The sequence below is a fragment of the Trichomycterus rosablanca genome, chromosome 16, assembly GCF_030014385.1.
Source record: "Trichomycterus rosablanca isolate fTriRos1 chromosome 16, fTriRos1.hap1, whole genome shotgun sequence".
Classification (NCBI taxonomy): domain Eukaryota; kingdom Metazoa; phylum Chordata; class Actinopteri; order Siluriformes; family Trichomycteridae; genus Trichomycterus; species Trichomycterus rosablanca.
Genome location: NC_086003.1, coordinates 14,289,756 through 14,312,422, shown reverse-complemented (window position 1 = coordinate 14,312,422; position 22,667 = coordinate 14,289,756). Strand labels below are relative to the sequence as shown.

At 38.9% G+C, this 22,667-nt stretch overlaps 1 protein-coding gene across 2 annotated transcripts in view; it reads right to left on the bottom strand.

The window, feature by feature from the left end:
- LOC134330380 (glucocorticoid receptor-like) overlaps nucleotides 1-22,667 on the bottom strand; it is a 132,501-nt gene that overhangs the window by 92,238 nt on the left and 17,596 nt on the right. The gene's annotated exons all lie outside the window — the stretch shown is intronic.

Here is a 22,667-nt window from a genome sequence, read left to right as displayed (position 1 = left end):
CTGTCAGATTAAAGAAAATATGGCCAAAAGTAACTCAACAAACCATTTTTTTTTTTTATAATGCTTTGGTATCCAGTGTAAGTTAAATATCTTTGCACTTTTACATTTGATACAAAGAGTTTGTGAATGGCAGCCATGCCATAAACCCTAGCTTTGTAAAGCGTTTGCTGTACTGTTTTTTTTTATTGAGGCTGGCTCAAAGAGGTGCTGCAAAAATGTTAACTGACTTGCAACCACTGTTCCACTTGATTTGCTGTTTTGCTCATGATATCTCTTTGCGTCTACCATACTCTCCCTGAATTGTGGGACTGTTTACCTTGAAACACTGAATCCTTTTCAGGTTTTTGTGACTGAGGCAACTGCACAATTTGGCCTGATTGAAACTGTTAGTTGCCTTGTATTGCTTCGAAATGTCAAAGTGATAACCAGAGCTCATTCACAGCTGATTCACGCTGATTCATGTTAATTATTAATCACAGAACGCAGTATGTGCAGCTGTGTTTGTACCTCATACAAGTGCTGTAACATTAACAGCAGTTGTGTTAATGCTAGAGATGAATAATTGTATAAACATATAAGTATTTTGCAGTATTAATAGTGTGAGAGATAATAATGGAATTATAAAATAAATAGATAAACAAAATTTAGCTGTGGGTTTAATAAAAAAACACTATAATGCAACCCAAAAAAGTTGGGGCAGTCAAAAAAACTTAAATAGAAAGCAGGAATTTACCTGACCTGTGTTCAACAGTACAACACAAGACAATTAATATTTGAACTAATCATCACTGCTTCTGTATGAATGCACTCATTTAATTAAATGGTTGCAGTATGTTCCAAAAGAATGTGAGGAAAGTACCATGTTAACCACTGTGTTACTTTACCATGCTCTTTATGTGCTTTATTTCTATAGATTCTCAGAATCTTTCAATAATGTTGTGGACTGTAGATGGTGAATGTTGCATTAAGAAATTCATTCACACATTTGTTTTGCAAAATGGCAAACTTTGAGCCATCCTTGCCCCTTTTTGGACTTGCTACAGGCATTCAATTTAAATTAAACTGTGAATTTTGCTCAAATGCTCAGAAATATAATAATTGAATTAGGGATGTCCCGATCACGTTTTTTTGTTCCCGATCCCGATCATTAATTTTGATCCTAATCCGATACCGAGTCTCAAACCGATACTTGTATTTTCTAGATATTGTCTAGATAAGAACTAGATAATACTGTTCACACAGTGCACACTTCAAGTACATTACAGTTATTCAAATTAGTCCGATGTATATGTTTAACAACTGAATAGCTCTGCAGTGCTGTAGGAAAAAAATTGCCTGCATCCAGGCTATTACTTAATGTTCTTTTATTTTTACAAAAGAACAATAAAAGTAAAACTTAGTGCAGCATTGTAGTAGTAAAACTAGAACACTCAAAATGAGTGAGATAATTACAGTTTCACTTTGAACTTTACATTCAAAGAACATAATTCTGTTTAATGCAGTGATACACTAAAAATGAACAGAAATCTCCACTCAAAAGTGGTGTAGCAGCAAGTGTAGCAACTTGAATATAAAAAAAAACAAATAAGTTACTTAAGAGCATTACAGTAAAACCTGAATACCAAAATAAAATGGAAAGGCTCTTTTATTATGAAGGAAAGCCAGTTCTTAAAGTGCTTGTATTGTGACAATGGATTGATGGACGTTTCTACGCGAAGTGAGTGTGTTTTGACCCTTTGGGGCTTCCATAGTGCATGGAATAGCGTGCTTGGCTAACGCGATGACTCTAGCTGTCCGCTATTCGGTAGCGTAACAGAAGAAGTTAATAAAGTGTTCTGCTCCCGACAGTTTGTGAATATACCGTGTATTTATTTCTTTATTAAGTGAGTGCATCACTACGACGCTTGGTTACATAACTAAGCCAATCAGAGTGCTTGATACTGAGATGTCGTTCAGTCTTGTAACACGTAAACTCGTGAAAGCTGTATGTTATGGTCCTGAAGTTTTCATACTCTTTCATAACTTTCATTAAAAGTTATTGTTTTGTAAACCGGTGTGATCCTTGACTCACACACCATATAAACAGTAAAATTCTACAGTAATGAACGCAGCTCTGCTCCTACCGCCTCGTGAAACGCTCGCATTGCAGACATTACACTGCGCTGTTGGACTTGTTTCACTTTCCAATTTAAAGTATTTCCACACAGCGGACATGCTGACATAAAACAAATGATCGGCTTATGATCAGCATTAGTAAAGCCGATACCGATCAGTTAAAAAATGCCTTGATCGGCGCCGATTACGATCTTAGAATAAACAAAAATTTGCTGTGGATTTAATACAAAAAACACTATAATGCAACCCCACGTCCAGAATATTTGGGACAGTCAACAAAACATAAATAAAAAGCAGGTAGCAATGATTTGTGAGTCCTTTTCTGACAAGACAATTAATATTTTAACTGATCATTATTGTTTTTGTATAAATCCACTTATTTATTTAAATGGTTGCAACATGTTCCAAAAGAATGTGGGAAGGTACCATGTTTACCATGTTACTGCACCATGCTCTCTATATATGCAGAGATTTCTATAGATTTTTAGAATCTTTCAATAATGTTATGGACTGTAGATGGTAAAATCTCTGTATTTACAAATTCATGCACACATTTGTTTTGCAAAATGACAAACTTTGAGCCATATTTGCTGCCTTTTGGACTTGCTACAAGCATTACATTTCAATTAAACTGTGAATGTTGCTAAAATGCTCAGAAATATAATAATTGATTATAAAATAAATAAAATAAACAAAAATTTGCTGTGGATTTAATACAAAAAACACTATAATGCAACCCCACGTCCAGAATATTTGGGACAAAAAAATGGTTTGAGAGTCCTTTTCTGACATGCATTCAACAGTACAAGACAAGACAATTAATGATTTGTCTTTGTGATGAAATGAAAACAGACCGTCTCAAAAATCAATTCATATCAAAAAGCATTCTGCTATTGAAGCCTTTTTACAGTTGGTGTCGACCAATCTAAAAGAAATAAAGTGTCCAAGCTGTTCGCAGATAAATTTGCAATTTTTGTGCAGTGGACTCCAAATCCTATTTACATTATTCTATCCCTCGTTCTTTTCCAGTGATAAAAAAGAAGAAGGCATGTATGTCTTTGGCTGAACCAAAAGTGACCTGGATCTCCTACTAACACAGGTCTGATCAAAGTCCTGGCTAGCACCTCTTCAAAAACAGATACTTTATCAGGCCAACAAAAACACTGTGGGCAACTTTCTATTGATTTATTGATCTAATGTTTTCCGTCAGCTGTTTTTTTTTTTCTTTTGTCAAGGTTCCTTACCGACATCAGGCTGAAACAATGAAAGCAGAAAACTATTCTGAAATCCAACTACCAAACAATGACCGAACAAAGTCAGAGGGAAATGTATTGCAAAGCAGGTTAACTAAGGATTGTTTGCATAACTCGCTGCTCGTCTGAATCAGGCGACTACCAGGGACACAGCTATCTATGTGAGCAACAAGCTACAAATACAGCAACAACAGGAGCGACAACAGAATAAAGAGGAATAAAGACGTGAAGTTGGATTTGGAGAACAGTAGATGATTAGCAGGTTTTTAAGGAGTTCAAGTAAATCCTGACGCAACTTCAACTCGGATTATCATTTTGAGAGGGTGTCTGTGTTTATACTTGATCAGTGGCTAGACTTAACTTATGCTGTGTGCACCGCTCAAGGCACATTTTTTTAAAATAGATAGATGGGTAGACAGACAGACACAAAGATAGATAGATAGATAGATAGATAGATAGATAGATAGATAGATAGATAGATAGATAGATAGATAGATAGATAGATAGATAGATAGATAGATAGACATAAGGATAGATAGATAGATAGATAGATAGATAGATAGATAGATAGATAGATAGATAGATAGATAGATAGACTTATTGTCTATCTATCTATCAATCAGTCGATCTGTCTGTCTGTCTATCAGACAGACAGATAGATAGACAGGCAGATCAACTGATAGACAGACAGGCAGGCAGGCAGATCGACTAATAGACAGTCCATACTATTATTAATAGTATTATTATTAATGATAAATTAATAATAGCTTTAACAGTTAATTAATCTACAAGGCTGCAAATGTTTTCCAAAATGTAGTAATGGCAAACATATGGTTAAGCATTTAGGGCAGTGGTAGTTTATTGGTTAGGGTATATGTCTAGTAATCGGAAAGTTGCTGGTTCAAAACTCACTATTGAGAAGTTGCAACTTTAAGCAAGGTTCTTACTGCTCACTTGCTTGAATCATATTTATCACAGTTTTTAGTTTTCGATCCAGATCTGCAGACTGTCCGTCTTGATCATACCCATCTCTCATCGCTTTCTTGCAGAAATGCTTTTTGTTTCAGCAGTATTTCGGTAATCACATAAACAGGTCTAATATATTTTTAAATGACAGTGTGATTGGTTAAATTGTAATGTTTTTAATGACTTTGAAAGGCCTGATCTATACATTTTAATGAGCTGCTGTTATTGCCAAATGTTTAGATAGTAATAATTTAATTTCTCACTTTTTAAACTTGATAACAAAATAATGAAAGATTGTATTAAGTAAGAAGTATTTGACTAACCGTCCTAGCCATTTATTTTTCCCTTAATATAAACTAATGAATTATAAAAAATACATTTTTAAAGCAGCTCCAGGCTGTTTTTTAATGAGAAAAATGGCTGCAGCCACAGTACATCAAAACGCCAATCTATAATAAATTATTCATGCCTAGATACAGTGTATCACAAAAGTGAGTACACCCCTCACATTTCTGCAGATATTTAAGTATATCTTTTCATGGGACAACACTGACAAAATGACACTTTGACACAATGAAAAGTAGTCTGTGTGCAGCTTATATAACAGTGTAAATTTATTCTTCCCTCAAAATAACTCAATATACAGCCATTAATGTCTAAACCACCGGCAACAAAAGTGAGTACACCCCTTAGTGAAAGTTCCTAAAGTGTCAATATTTTGTGTGGCCACCATTATTTCCCAGAACTGCCTTAACTCTCCTGGGCATGGAGTTTACCAGAGCTTCACAGGTTGCCACTGGAATGCTTTTCCACTCCTCCATGACGACATCACGGAGCTGGCGGATATTCGAGACTTTGCGCTCCTCCACCTTCCGCTTGAGGATGCCCCAAAGATGTTCTATTGGGTTTAGGTCTGGAGACATGCTTGGCCAGTCCATCACCTTTACCCTCAGCCTCTTCAATAAAGCAGTGGTCGTCTTAGAGGTGTGTTTGGGGTCATTATCATGCTGGAACACTGCCCTGCGACCTAGTTTCCGGAGGGAGGGGATCATGCTCTGCTTCAGTATTTCACAGTACATATTGGAGTTCATGTGTCCCTCAATGAAATGTAACTCCCCAACACCTGCTGCACTCATGCAGCCCCAGACCATGGCATTCCCACCTCCATGCTTGACTGTAGGCATGACACACTTATCTTTGTACTCCTCACCTGATTGCCGCCACACATGCTTGAGACCATCTGAACCAAACAAATTAATCTTGGTCTCATCAGACCATAGGACATGGTTCCAGTAATCCATGTCCTTTGTTGACATGTCTTCAGCAAACTGTTTGCGGGCTTTCTTGTGTAGAGACCTCAGAAGAGGCTTCCTTCTGGGGTGACAGCCATGCAGACCAATTTGATGTAGTGTGCGGCGTATGGTCTGAGCACTGACAGGCTGACCCCCCACCTTTTCAATCTCTGCAGCAATGCTGACAGCACTCCTGCGCCTATCTTTCAGAGACACCAGTTGGATGTGACGCTGAGCACGTGCACTCAGCTTCTTTGGACGACCAACGCGAGGTCTGTTCTGAGTGGACCCTGCTCTTTTAAAACGCTGGATGATCTTGGCCACTGTGCTGCAGCTCAGTTTCAGGGTGTTGGCAATCTTCTTGTAGCCTTGGCCATCTTCATGTAGCGCAACAATTCGTCTTTTAAGATCCTCAGGAAGTTCTTTGCCATGAGGTGTCATGTTGGAACTTTCAGTGACCAGTATGAGAGAGTGTGAGAGCTGTACTACACACCTGCTCCCTATGCACACCTGAGACCTAGTAAAACTAACAAATCACATGACATTTTGGAGGGAAAATGACAAGCAGTGCTCAATTTGGACATTGAGGGGTGTAGTCTCTTAGGGGTGTATTCACTTTTGTTGCCGGTGGTTTAGACATTAATGGCTGTATATTGAGTTATTTTGAGGGAAGAATAAATTTACACTGTTATATAAGCTGCACACAGACTACTTTTCATTGTGTCAAAGTGTCATTTTGTCAGTGTTGTCCCATGAAAAGATATACTTAAATATCTGCAGAAATGTGAGGGGTGTACTCACTTTTGTGATACACTGTATGTGCAAACAGGGGTAAAATAAAACAGCGTGTCAGTGTAAATGAAATATGATGAAGTCTATGATGACTATGATGAACTAATAAAGATGTCACCAAACCTTCACGCTCTGTTTAGGTTGGAGTTTTTTCAAAGCTGAAATAAAGCCATGTTCAAACACAACAGATTTAACAGCACTTAAACCTTATGAAGTCCAAATCATGACTAAAGTACTACCAATGTCATTTTAGTCTAAGCCTGCTTAATCTACAGGAGGTAATGTGAGTACTGCACAGCACCAGGCTCTTGGAGACTTGTCTGTGAGTCTGGAATATTCTATATGTGGGTTTACCGCGGGTACTCCAGTTTCATCCCACCCACCAAAAACTCGGTGGGTAGCACTGTCGCCTCACAGCAAGAGGGTCCTGGGTTCAATTCCCAGGTGGAGTGGTCTGGGTCCTTTCTGTGTGGAGTTTGCATGTTCTCCCCGTGTCTGTGGGTTTCCTCCCACAGTCCAAAGACATGCAAATAGGGTGTAGTGAGATACAAAATTGTTCTTGACTGTGATTGACATTGAAACCCTGAACTGATACGTTTTGTATAACCAGAACTACCTGTCCTGTCAAGAATGTATCCAAAGTTTGTAAAGCATGACGGTAAAACCCTAATATGTAAGAAAAAAATGTTTGCATGTTGCACATTTTCCTGTGAATTCAGTAGGGCCCTGATCATAAAGCACAAAGAATCACTTTAATGACGTGCTCTGTTGCACCATGGTCCTGGAGGAATGTTGTTTTGTTTGGGTATGTACATGTATATAGATGAAATGACAAAAAAAAATTTAACCTGAAACTAATGGCATCAACAATCTAAAAAAAGCGAAAACTGGATGCCCAGGTGGCACAGAGGGATATTCCGCTAGCACACCAGCACCGAGTTTCTGAACTCCTCGGTTCGAAACTCAATGTTGCCACCGGTCGGCTGGGCACCATCTAGCGGGCATAATTGGCAGTGCCTGCAGCAGATACTAATTGGTCGCCGTATCTGCATGGTGGGGGCTGGACTATGTGTGGGTGGGTGGCTCTTCGTACGCTGCATAAGGCAGAGAAGGGGAATCCGAGTCGCACTTAAGTCGTACACACAGCGACTTCAGACTCGACTCGGGACTCGTTTTAAATGACTCGGACTCGACTCGTGACTCGCATAAATTGACTTGTGGACAACAAAAGTCAGCAACATTTAGCTACGTGTGACAATTATATTCTGCTTTCTAATAACGCTCCGTCCATCTTAACCCCGCAACATACGCAATGGGTAAATGTTCAAGCCAGCTTCCGGCTCCCTACTTAAAATTGTGGAATACCCTACGTAGTGCACTTCACAGTAACAGATAATGTGAATGGGACTCTCCTACAGAATTGGTGCTAATGATTGTAAGAACTGCTTTCTGAACCAATCAGACCTTCTGATTTTAATTTTTAGTAAGAAATGCTGTTATTTGCATTTATTTAGTTTGCAGCGTCACACAGATGATCGTCAATGAAACGCTTGTTCGGCTTTCTAACGGGTTCGTGTTTTACCTCACACCCGGGAAAAGTTTGGAGGTTTTTAATTATAAGCACATTTAAAAAATAACGGATTATATTCCTAATGGGACAACACACGGTTATAAACTTAATAGCATCTGGAACAACATAAGCTAAGGTAAGCAGTATTTTGGATTTTTTTTTGCTGTGTTTTGGATTTTGGCCGCTGTGCCGTGATTTATTGCACGCTTTTGTTTTGCAATGAAAACAAAACGTATCAGTTTAAGCTTTTAACTGGTACCTAGGAAAGTAAAGGCACAAAGTAAAATGGCAAAATACAGTTACTAATCTGTTGTTGTTTTTATCTGAACTTACATATTTATTTATTTCTAAGCTACTTTTCCAATATATGTTTTGTGTATTATATTGACCCGTGACTTGACTCGGACTCTAGCCTAAAGACTCATGACTTGACTCGGACTCTAGCCTAAAGACTCGTGACTCGACTCGGACTCGTATTTTGTGACTTGTGAAAATCTCTGGCGTAAGGATCCTAATTGGCGGAAGAGACGCCTGTGCAGAGCTTTGAGCTTTCAGGTGATTAGCGTTAAATATGCTGCACTACACTATTAAAAACAGAAAGCCATGAAAGTCATGATGCAAAAAAATAGTACCATTAAAACTTTATCAGTTTTAGTTTATAACCACTAAATAGCTGCTTTATTTGAAAACAGTGCTTTGAAAAAAAAATTGGTGAAAAAGAATGGTGGACAAAATACTGGAAACCTCAATTTTTTTTTTTTTTTCTTTTTTAATATTTTCTTTATGGTGTTTCTCCCTTTTCAGCACATCCAATTGCCCGATTGCATCATACTTCCTCTTCACCAATGCCGATCTTTGCTCCGATTGAGGAGAACGAAGCTAACCCACGCCCCCTCCGATACTTGAGAAGCATGCCGTATGCATTTCATCACCTACACTTTGACCAGTGCAGTGCAGCTTAGCGTTATGTACGGAGAGACACACCCTGAGAGCACTCTTTTCTCATCTCTGTGCAGGCGCCACCAATCAGCCAGCAGAGGTCATAATTGCACCAGTCATGAGAGAGAGACCCCATCCGGCTTAGTCCCACCCATCTGAACAACAGGCCAATCGTTGTTCATTGGAAACCTTTTGACTGTTTTAATAGACTTTTCAAAAAGGAATGGAAGATAAAGCGAAGAATAAACAAAAATAAGTACAGACTTGATTGACTCCATGCTTCGACGGGTCAGGGCCGTTTTGGCAGCAAAAGGGGGATCAGTACAATATTAGTGGTCATAATGTTATGCCTCATCAGTGTACAATGTTATAACAATTGGCTCATTTAAATTGAATTACTCTCCTAACAATAAAGCAACATTTGAAGGAACAATTAAGTGGTCAGCCACTGATGTTGATTTGAAAAAGGCAATTGCAGCACACAAACCCAAGAATATTAGTGAACAAAGTGAAAAAGAATGGTGGACAAAATACTGGAAACCTCAATTTTTTAAGGAATTGGAACAGCCCTACCTTCACAGCTTTGACTGTTTTAATAAGACTTTCCAAACAGGAATGGAAGATAAAGCAAAGAATAAACAAAAATAAGTACAGGACTTGATTGACAGCTATTAAAAGTTCTTTTAATTCTAATTGCAAAAAAGCTGCATCAAATATTGTTATAATTAAAGAGAAAACACACACCTGTTATAATTCATACAATTAAGGCATTCATTTAAACTGAATTACCCTTCTAACAATAATAATTCTGGCTGCACTTTCAGCCTCATGAACTAAAGCAACATTTGAGAAGTGCAAACAGAGATGGTTGTTTATTGTCCTGTTTAAGTGTTTGTGACCTTATTTGATCCCGTTTGGCATGCACAGCGTGACCGTGGCAGAGCCAACGCTCTCCATGGCGCTATCAATGTTTACTAAACGTGTCTGTTGTAGAAACAAGTATTATGCTTCTTTATAAGAGTATTACAATATGACAGGTGAACTGACTCTAAATCAACACAAGTTACGGGGGGCTGATATGTGGCGGTTTATTGGATACCCAAACAAAAAAGCGTACACGTATTAAAAGCTTCTTGGACATGGCATTTAAAAAGCATGAGAATTAATATCAATACCCTGACTGCAGCTATAACAGTCTCACAAGATTTTTGAGTGAGTCTTTGGGAATTTGTTTTCCACTTATTTAGTAAAACATGATGTTAAAATCCTAATAAATAAAGAAAGAAAAAAGTATTAACCTGTATATAGCTACATACACCGACTAGGCATAACATTATGACCACTGACAGGGGAAGTGAATAACACTGATTATCTCTTCATCACGGCACCTGCTAGTGGGTGGGGTATATTGGGCAGCAAGTGAACATTTTATCCTCAAAGTTGACGTGTTAGAAGCAGGAAAAATGGGCAAGTGTAAGGATTTGAGCGAGGGCCAAATTGTGTTGGCTTGACGACTGGGTCAGAGCATCTTCAGAACTGCAGCTCTTGTGGGGTGTTCCCGGTCTGCAGTGCTCAGTATCTATCAAAAGTGGTCCAAGGAAGGAACAGTGGTAAACCGGCGACAGGGTCATGGGCGGCCAAGGCTCACTGATGCACGTGGGAAGCGAAGGCTGGCCCGTGTGGTCCGATCCAACAGACGAACTACTGTAGCTGAAATTGCTGAAGAAGTTAATGCTGGTTCTGATAGAAAGGTGTCAGCCTCCATGCCTCAGCGAGCTACTCAAGGCTGTTTTGGCAGCAAAAAGGGGACCAACACAATATTAGGAGGGTAGTCATAATGTTATGCCTGATCTGTGTACAATGTTATAACAATTGGCTCATTTAAATTGAATTACTCTCCTAACAATGAAGCAACATTTGAAGGAACATTTAAGTGGTCAGCCACTAATGTTGGGCATTATGTTAGTTGTGAAGACCTAGCTCGCATATAACATTCCACTTCATTGATGGGATTTGAAAAAGGCAGTTGCAGCTCACAAAGCAAAATATATTAAAGAACTGGAGGCCACTGCCCATGAGGAATGGGCTACGATTCATCATTCATCAGGAACGCTGCCTCTCTGGCTATGCATCACGTTTGCAGCAGGTCATAACAGCCAAAAGGTGCTCTGCTAAAATACTAAAGAGGCTTGTAATAAAAGGGTTGAATAATTCTGAGACTTATATTAGTTGTGTTGAGCTATTTAAATTGTTCTTGTTTTATTGCAGACAGCTGAAAGTTTGTAAATTTTGCTAATAATTCTAATCTGCTGTAACTGTAAATGTAACTGTTACGAGAGATTTGAAATGTGATACATGTTAGTAATTTAGAAGACCTACTCTGTAACAGCATGGGTCTGTTTGAAAACCTAATGAGCTGCCTTGCTGCCTACTGCCTACCTAGGCAGCTGCCTAAGTAGAGGGGATTCTAATAAGACATTGAGCTTATAAGGCAGATTATTTAGATGCACTACTTAGACAGTGATTACGCTGATTACATAACCACAGTTTTCGCTTACTAAGCTAACACAGTTCTAACCAATGGGCTGAGGCGGCACAACCCACTAGCATGCCAGCTTACACCTCTGTCTGTGTACTGAAAACGGTTGAATTGTCACGGACAGCCTACATTTGCAAATACATCACACTTGTACACCTTTATACAAATAAAAAAATCAATGAGAATTTATTTACATCTGAAAAGAACGTTCGTTGCTCCACATTCGTTCACCATGTTTGTAATTCTTTAAGAGAAGTTGTGCTGCACTGAATGCTGGGATTCCCTTCACTGCTAAGAAAGCATCTGATGCTCCATCGTTATTTAGTCAGATTATTGCTTAGAATTAAGGCACCTTAGTAGGCAGCATTTTAAGGTATCTAAAAATTTAGACAGTCTTCCTTTCAGGAGTGCGCATAGTATGACGTAAAATGCTGTTTGTGCAGAGAGCTCACTAGGTTTTCAGACAGACCCCATGTCTTTAATGCTTTGAATACTCTGTGAAACATCTTATTTATTTATTAATTAGGATTTTAACGTCATGTTTTACACAATTTGGTTACATTCATGACAGAAACTGTAGTTATTAGTTACACAAGATTCATTAGTTTACAAGTCTTTAAGTCAAACACAGTCATGGATAATTTTGTATCTCCAGTTCACCTCACTTGCATGTCTTTGGACTGTGGGAGGAAACCGGAGCTACCGGAGGAAACCTAAGCAAACACAGGGAGAACATGAAAACTCCACACAGAAAGGACCCACTCCGCCCCACCTGGGGATCGAACCCCTGCTGTGAGGCGACAGTGCTACCCACTGAATCACCATGCCGCCCTGTAAAACATCTAGCTACCCAGCTAAGTAACTAGACCGACTTTGAGACCCTGCAGTCACATATGGGGACTATACATTTTGCTGTTGTTATGCCTTACACCTCATCCTGCTTAACGAAGACCCGTTGTCTCAATAAGTAGACACTTTTGTTTGCCATCTAGTGGTAGCAAAAGTACTAGACAATCAAAAAGGTAAGAACAAGATAAAAAATATATGAAAAATCAAAGCTCGTGACCTATCAACTAGTCAAAAAAAAAATTCTGTTGCTGACCCACTAACCTCTTTACTGTCAAAATAAGCGGCACAGGGCACAGATTCTAGAATCCTGTTGAATGTTGGGAAACGCCTACATGAGTGAGAAACAATAGATCTATTTGTTCTGTAGATACACATCATGCTCGGCAGTTTTTATAAGTAATGGAAGTATATGACGCACTTTTAATTTTGCTGGGCGCTTTTTTTCAATTCAGTTGCCAAATGTTTACTGGAAAACCGCCTACACATCTAATCCTGCATCAACAGTACTGACTATAACCCGTCAGTAACAATAAATCAGCTGCCATCAGTTGCCCTGGATTCGAATGTCATAGCTCACTTCTCACTTTCATGCCTAGCACAGTTTGCAAATTGTGATAAATATGCAATCTAGATCATAATTTTTAGACTTATTCTTTTATGTCTAGTGCTCATAAGTCCAACACTCCTCTCTGTTTCTGAGGTCTTTCACATATACCCAATTGGTGGTGTAATTTCTGGAAAAAATAACAATACTAATTACACTATCATGGCAGGGTAGCTTACGGTACTGAATTTGTACTCTAAAGGCCACTGGTTCAAGCCCCAACGAAATGCCAGGTTGTCACTTTTGGGCTCTTGAGCAAGACCCTTAGCACTCAATTGCTTGGGATGTATTCTGTCACACTTATATATCACTTTGGGATACAAGTGTCTCCTAAATACTAGAGATGTACCGATCGGGGTTTTTGTCACCGATTTCGATCTCCGATCTCCTTTCAGGTAAAGCAATTCATTTTTTTCACCCACAGGAGACATATTTCATTAGTCTAACTGACCACACACACACACACACACACACAGGTTTAATGTTATCCAGTTCAGTCTGAAAAAACCTTAAAAATAGGTCTAACAGTGAAGATAAACCGGTGACAAAAGCAACGGCGTGTGTGTCTTTAAGAGAGACGCTCTGTTCACAGTATCGATATAAGTGATTCAGGAGTCGGTTCATTTTATGCGAAGCATAAGTTTCTCTTCTCAGTTATCTCTCCGTGTTTACTGTTATTAATTAATGTCGTGGTTTTAAATAAACACCAGCTACTACAGAACATTTTGTGTGACTCTCTTACATTAAAAAGCTTCATTAAAAAGCTTCATTAAACTGCTATTACCACAGAGCGGTAACCCGTTCTGCCTGTGGAGCTAAAAGTTTTATGTCAGTCAGAGCAGATGATCCTGAACTAATGAATTTAGTAATTAATAAACCTTTGCCTCTGATTGGTTCTGTAACGTTTTCTGTTCTCATCTACATCAAAAGCAAGAACCGCTTACGATTTACCAAAGTGAACCACGAATTTATATAATGTGCTCATAGAATCGACTCAGATGGGATCGGGTTGAATTATCTTTTTAAAGTAAATATTTCAATCAGCAAAATTGCATCGTATGTATGATGCACAACGTTAATTATGTTATTTTAGATTGTGAAATGCGATGGTTGACGAATGGGGATGCGATGGTTGGCGCTTTGTAGCTCAAAGTCTGGATCAATCCACTGAGCTGTTAAGCTTAACATGGAGGTGATCTTTATATATCACGCGATCGGATCTGCTGAATTTAGGAAATATCGACCGATCGGCGATCGCATAGTTTGATAAAAAATCGGCCGATTTCGATACATAGCCGATCGATCCTTCCATCTCTACTAAATACCATAAATACAAAAGCACACTAGTGAACCCCTCATGCCAAGTTCACACTACACGACTTTCAGAGTCGTCAGGTCGCTGTACAGTTTACACTACACAATTGGATCTCTTGTAATCGGGAGTCAAGTCGGTGTGGCTTTCACACTACACGACTGATCGGCGATAGGGGGTTTCACACTACACCATCTATCACCAACTGGAATCGCAGGGAATCGCTTCTCTGGTCTCCCAAACTACGTTTTGTTATGAAAACAAACGCGAGAAGTGACGAAGGGTTTAATTATACCACATCCAAAAATGCACGTCAACAAGTAGCAGACAATCAAAGTTTGTGTGCTGATGTGCAGCATAAAATCAAGGAGAAAAAATACATATAATAATGAGTGGATTTGGCTACGCGAACAGTATGGATTGTTCTATAGTGAGCAATGCCACGTTGGTGTTATGTTTTGTCGAGAACGATAAAGTCCGAAAAACTGTTAAACTTGTGTGTGTGCCAAATGTATTCTGATATAAACTACTGTATATTATGCCCCTGTCTAGGGCTGGGCGATATATCGAGATTATATAAAATATCGATATATTTTCATACGCGATATAAGATAAGACAAGATCGCTTATATCGATATACTGTAGATGTTGCGATCCAATTAGATCCGACAGTTCGTCTTTCTCTTCTCCCAGTTTGTCTCTGCACATGTTCACCTGCCCCGCCTCTCTCCCTCACTGAACACAACTCACCCCGCCTCTCTCCCCACCGCCAATTCTTTCTGCCGCCAGAACACATTTCTGTAAGTAAAACTCCCATGATAGCATGGAGACGGTTGAGGAGCTGGTTAGTAAAAAGAATAATAATGGCTCAGTTATTTGGAGATGGTTCGGATTCAGTGGTGGAGAAGTGTCAGATGAGCAGCAGAATAATGTATTCTGTAGAGAATGCCGAAAACAAGTCCAGACAAAAGGTTCCAGCTCCGTGTACCTTTGGTCATTCGTTTTTCACTTCAAATCCCAAAGTTGAAAAACAAGAAAACGAGTCATTATTCGTTTCAAAAAACCAATATTGGAAAACAGAAATAAACAAACACAAGCGCGTGCACGCGCTGACATGCACGTGTTTACTTCATATATTTAAACAGTGTAAATCAAGAACAAGTGTTATAAACAGTAATAATAACGTAACGGTGCGTCTCCTGTTGTTCTGTATATAATAATGAATTATATACATTATATAAATAATAATGAAGTGCATGAAGCAGAACGCTGATTAAAATGCATGAAATGTTATAATAGTTACACAGTGACATGTGCGATTAGTTCTGCCTGTATTACAGAATTAAGTTCTATACGGTAAAAAAAAAAATGTTAATGTTGTGACGACTGATGTAAAATAATATATAAAGTACAAACATGTGGGGGGGGGGGGGGGATTTGGAACATGTAGATTTGTCTCAGAAGTGTCTTTTTGTTATTACCTTATGGGATGAAAAAATATCGAGATATATATCGTATATCGTGGTTCAGCGAAAAAATATCGAGATATTACTTTTGATCCATATCGCCCAGCCCTACCCCTGTCCCATCTTTTTACAACTCCTCCCCTGCGTTTCCCCTCACAAAGTATCTTGCGTTCTCATTGGTTGTTCAACATAGAACTCATTGCCAGTTGGGCGACTCATATTCAGATATTTGACATGCTATATATATTTCTTCAGCCGCTCAGATCGAGTTGTTAAGTAGTCCACACATTGCGAAACTCGGCTCTTAATCACTGAGCAAATGCCGAGTTGCAAATCTGGCGCCGACCAGCCGGCAAGCGAAAATCAGGGCAAAAATCATGTAGTGTGAACTAGGCATTAAAGATAGATTAAAACGACGATTGCAAGCCAGTGTCCTCGTCCGGCATTGGTGCCTGACATCACAAATGGTCAGAGACTTCAGAAAAGACTACAGACTGTTATAATCAGAAGGGGCAGGTTTAAATCCATAGTAATGCTTATGGTTGCAGTGAGATGTCCAGCAGGCTCATTGTTAAACTTTTGGCCATAAAGCATTGCAGACTCTACATAAGCAGCAATGGCTTTACATCAACCCACCGTTTCAACCACAGACAAGCCTGTTTATAGGCACCAAAGATGGGAATCATTGTTAATACTTTGTACTATGGAAAGAAAAACCCTGCCAACAGGGATGTCCTATTGGGGGATTTGTTCTGATGTTAAAGCCTGTGACTGACAGGTACCCCTGAATATTATTAAAATATCTGCACCTTCTATGTACATGAAATGGTTTGCTGTGGCACTCCAAAATGCTTTCATTTTCCTTGAGAATCAGGTTAAGCTCTTAACTGGAGTCCACTTGTTGCACCTTACATTGATTGATTGTAGTTTGGAAGGGCGCACACTTGGGCCAATATGGGCCCACGATTTATAATGCATTGTCAGGACATAAACCAAGTTGAGATGTCCAAGGAACTGTCTGTGGATATCTGAGATCAAATTGTGGCAAGGCATATATCAGGGCAAGGTTATAAACTTTATCTTAGGCCTCTGAGTGTTCCCAGGACTGCAAAGACCTTAATAATTTTGAACTACAAGAAGAATGGAATCATCTTAAAAGTTTTAGAGTTGAGCATCAGGAAAGATAAGCCTTGGTCAAGAAGGTAGGAAAAAACCTATTGGTCACTCCAAAAGTCCTATGTAAAGATTGAAGAACCTGTTGGATGGACAACCAACTCTGCTGCACTTCATAAATCATGTTAAAGTGGCAAAAAAGTAAATGTTAAGTAAATGTAAAAGGCTTTTGTAATTGCACAGCACATCACCTGTCTACAATAAAGCATGAAGGTGGGGGTGCTCTTCAGCTGCAAAATGGTAGGAGCTAAGGGACAAATTAATGCAGCCAAATGCACGACATCCTTAAAAAGATCCCCCTTCACAGCACATGAAGACTCTGACTGGGGTGACAGTTTAACCTTTGAACATTAAGAAGGCCCTAGATATACAGCCAAAACAACACGAGTGGTTTCACCTCAAGTCTCTAAATGTCCTCGAGAGGCACAGCCAAGGCCCAGACTTAAACCACATCAAACGTTTGGAGAGATCTGTAAGAGGCAATTTACATGCCATCCAATCTGCTTAAGAGGATCTGCCAATAGAAACTAAATAAACTGCCCATATCAGCATATAAAGCTTATATAATCAGATGTCCACATACTTTTATCCATATAAAGTACCTTGAAAATATAGGATGCAGTATACATTTTGTTATTTAAGTAAAAAACTATGTTCACTATGCTCTGACGTTGATCAACTGCAATATGTAAATGAGTATCTTACACATGACAAGGTCGTGTAGAGCAGCCTTTCTCAACCGGGGTGCCGCGCTTCGTCAGGGGTGCCGTCAAAAATATTCTGATAGTGATGAGTCGTTCGCGAATTATCCGATTCTATTGAACGGCTCTTTAAAATGAACAAAAGGAATCGAGTTGCGTTTCTGGGAGCCGCTATATATATTTTTATTTCTGCGCAGTTCGGCTGTAATTCACCCAGTCCGCTTCCATCAGTACAGGGAATCAATCAGTCATAATAAGAGCTGTTTATTGTCGAAATTCAAATCCGAAAACGGAGAGCGAGCGAGCGAGCCACACGCACGCACGCACGCACGCAGAGCGCGCGAGAGAGAGACACTCAACTCAACTTTATTGGCAAGACAAATAAGGACATTCGTATTGCAAGTTACAGAGAAAAAATAACAATAAGAAAGAACAAATATATACAAAACAGTTACATGTGCAAAAAAATATGAAATAAAATATTAATAAAAACAGTGCAAAAAAATAACAATAAAAATTATACACACACAGAGAGAGAAAGCGAGACACACACACACAAAAAGAGAGAGACACACTCAAACTGATCATTATTACTACCTCATTACTGTAAATATTATAATTTTTATTGTTATTATTTTGCACTGTTTTTATTAATATTTTATTCTTTCATATTTTTGCACATGTAACTGTTTTGTATATATTTGTTCTCTCATTGTTATTTTTATTATTTCTTTGTCATGCCAATAAAGCTTCTTTTGAGTTTGAGTTGAGAGAGCCATAACCGAGCTACAGAGAGAACATGCAGAAAAGAAGCAGTGCTCTTAGTATAATGACAAATAATTGAGAAATAAACTATAAACTTGTTTAATTATGTTAAATCTGATTCGTTCATGGCGCGAACTGAGCTTTTCGAGCCTAACTTGCATCAAGAACAAGTACAGGAAGCGACTGAGGGCTCTGGACCAGGAGCTCCGAGTCTGCCTCTCATCCATCCCTGCCAGAATAGGGCGATTGTGTGCATCATCCCAGGCTCAGGTTTCCCATTAAAAGTAAGTCACGTTTACCCCTCCCTCCCTAAATGACACCTTATGGTGTGTGTGCGTGTGTGTTAGCAGTCCGAGGGATGCAGAGTGTAAGTTTTTTAATACATTTTAGACTGGGGTGACTTGAGATTTTGCATACTTTTAAAGGGTGCCGTGACTGAAAAAAGGTTGAGAAACACTGGTGTAGACTGACTATCTCAGGCAATGAGACTCCACGGTCGATGGGTTCACACCTATAATGCTGTTACTACCAATAATTCCTTATCTTTGTGATCCCTATCCGTAGTGTCAATTTGAAGCACTCAACCATGTAATGAACAGCAGTAAATGTAAAACAGTTCATCTGGTTATTACACACAAACAGAATTATATCCCTACAGTAAAAAATGAAACACCTGCTATAGTCCATGTCTGTGTAGATGCTCGACTGGTGGATAGCATCCCTTATCAGCCAGTCGAGCATCTACACAGACATGGTTTGCAATACATATTGTTACAAAACAAATGTGACTTTGCAAAATAGGCAGAGTTTGAAAAATTGCATCGTTTGCACTAACATCAGTGCTTGAATCAGAAGCCAGAAAAAACTATACCAATAACCTCACTGTGCCAAGGTAGTCTGGGAAATGCAGGCAATAATTCAGCAGCACACAGTTCAGGGGTGGGTTTTTGTGTACTTAAGAATATTCCTAAATTTACGAGTTTTCTGAAACCCTTTGTAACTAATGCAGTTAAAAGTACTTAGAAAAAATCACTAATGCACTGGTTCTATCCTATTCATGACAATTTATATATTTATTTTGAAAACATTGCATCACGTGGACCAGAGCTTTACAATCATAGCAGCAAAATCCTGCCAAAAATCCTGCTTGTAATACCTGACCTTTACACTTGACATGAAAGAAAAAGAAACAGTAATACATTGCATTTAGTACAACCCCAAATCAGAAAAAGCTGGGACGGCATGGAAAATGCAAATATTAAAAAACACAGATTCTCTTACATTAACTTTGACTTTTATTTGATTGCAGACAGGATGAACCTGAGATATTTCATGTTTTACCTGCTCAACTTCATGTCATTTATTAATAAACATCCATTCCTGCATTTCAGGCCTGCAACACATTCCAAAAAAAGTTGGGACAGTAAAGCATCTACCACTTTGTAACGTTGCCATTCCTTTTCACCACACTTAAAAGATGTTTTGGCACCGAGGATACCAAGTGATTTAGTGTTTCAGCTTTTATTTTGTCCCATTCTTCCTGCAAACACGTCTTAAGATGTACAACAGTACGGGGTCGTCGTTGTCACATTTTTCCTTTCAAAATTCTCTATTAGGGACAGGTCAGGACTGCAGGCAGGCCAGTCCAGTACCCGTACCCTCTTCTTCCGCAGCCATGCCTTTGTAATGTGTGCAGCATGTGGTTTTGCATTGTCTTGTTGAAAAATGCATGGACGTCACTGGAAAAGATGACGTCTTCAAGGCAGCTTATGTTGCTCTAAGATCTTAATGTCTGCATTAATGCTGCCATCACAGAAGTGAAAATGAGAAATATGCATTTGATTTCAATTATTTTCTTACACATTTGTTGACAAACATTTGTTGGAGATCCTCTGATCATCTTTGCTCATCAAAGACTCAGCCTTTCCTGGATACTGCTTTTGTACCAAACCATGATTACAATCACCTGTTGACATCACCTGTTTAAAATCGCATCATTATTTAGTTTTTTCACCTAATTTCTAGCCCTGAATGGCCCCCGTCCCAACTTTTTTTGGAATGTGTTGCAGGCCTGAAATGCAGGAATGGATGTTTATTAACAAATGAAATGAAGTTGAGCAGATAAAACATGAAATATCTCAGGTTCATGCTGTCTGCAATCAAATAAAAGTCAAAGTAAATATAAGGAACACTGCATTTTTATTTTATTTGCATTTACCATATTGTCCCAACTTTTTCCGATTTGGGGTTGTACATTTAAATATTATAAAAGGTTCAAATTGTATACTGTACTGCTGAATGCTGGTTTTAAATGAACTAATTCTCACGTGTTGCCATGTATCACATTGACAGGTGGATGTATTTACTTATTCATATGGAGCCCTGTGTTGTTTTAATCACATTCACTGTAAACATAATTAATCTTTAATCTGTATTGTTTTACAAAATCAGCTACTTAACACCCTGTACCTGGAGCAGGGATGGGTAACTTCGTTTCTAACACATATTCTCCATAGACTTGGTGAGACTTGGCGGTGGAATGAAGAAGTGTAGGAAAGGAAAGGAATAAGAACTTAGAATAAGGATCTTTAGTCTCTAGAGAGACAAACAGAGTAGACAGAAGTACAAGGAGAAGGCATAAGGTAAAGACAGAAGTGGTGAAGGTTAAAGAAAAGATGTAGCAAGCTGTATAAGAAGCTGGACACTAAGGCAGCTGAAGAGGACTTGACCTTGCAGAGGAACATAGATGGGGAAAATATACGGCAAATAAAACGATAAACCATGATGATGGTGTACTGAGAAGGTATAAAGAGCACTGCAAAGAGCTGATGAATAAAGAGGTTGGATGACGTAGAGAGAGTGAGTCAGTGAGTGCCTCTGATTAGCAAACAGAAAGTAAGGGCAGCTATAATGAGTATGAAGAGTAGAAAGGCAGTTGGCCCAGATGAAATTCCAGTAGAGGCATGAACATGTAGGTTAAGAAAAAAGGGTGAGGATTTATAAGCAATATGGTTTCATGCCAACACCAGAGTGCACCAGAGATGCAATTTCTGCCTTGAGAATGTTGATGGTGAAGTATAAGAAGGACATAAGAAGTTGTAGGGTATCTGCCAAAGTTAAAGGGAAAGTTTGCAAGACAGTAGTGAGGGGTACCATGTTAAATGGCTTGGAGGCAGTAACACTGACTAAAAGACAGGAGAGTGGCAGTGCAGTGGCAGTCTTTTTAAGTAGACATCAGTCATAGCTTGATATCATGCCATTTTTTTTCTTATCTCAACGCCAGATCTTTTCATAGCACTACAGGCACTTATGTTATTGGCAATTTCCTACAATTTCCTCTTTTTCTCTTTAATTGCTGAACCACCTTCTCAAGCTTCGGGAAAATGGCATTTTTCCAAATTGCTTTTAGCATTTGGCTAAGTTCGTCTTCAAAAAATTGGGTTTGTGCTGCCGGGTTGCCGTGCTTCTGGTCCGACACATGAGGGTTATTTGTGTGCCTATTTATAGGCTTGATATTCAATATGTAGGAATTGCAAGTGAAATGTTTATCATGTTTTTAAACCAGTGATTTACATTCTTATTCATTTTTATAACATTGATTTGCTTAATGATACTACTGTGGTATAACAATGAGAAATTCTATGTAAATTGGTGGTTTCGTTTTGGTGGTGCTTATCCACCGCGAATGCAGAGGCGCATTCAACAAAGAACTACTTTTGAGAAACACTTTGAATTGCAATTTTTGTGAGGTTGTTTATTGGGGTGGAAACTAATTACAAGGGATATTCTGACCTGGCAAGAAAGATAAATCGACCAAAAGTATGCAGACACCCCACAGGTTCAGGTGTTTTGTCACTTCCATTGATTGGAGGTGCATAAATATATACACTGATCAGCCATAACATTAAAACCACTCACTGTCCATTTTATCAGCTCCACTTACCATATTGAAGCACTTTGTTGTTCTACAATTACTGACTGTAGTCCATCTGTTTCTCTACATACTTTTAGCCTGCTTTCACCGATGCTGCGTGGTGTACTGTGCAGGTATGTTTGCCTTACAGACTGCAGCAGCTAAACACGGTCTCGTTTTCCTGGTGCAGGATTGTTGTTGTACAGTAAAATGTTAATTGTATCTAATTAGTCTATGCACATCAGATAATCAACTTGTCTGTATACTACAATAATAGACTTCCTGAAATGTAGTTATGGCTTTTCGTTTTGGTGTGCCACCCCGAAATCTTCAGTGGCCCCATTTGGCCACCCCTATGAAACATTTCTGGGGGAGCCACTGGTGGTAGACTGTGTTAGAAGGCCATTTTAAAGCCTAC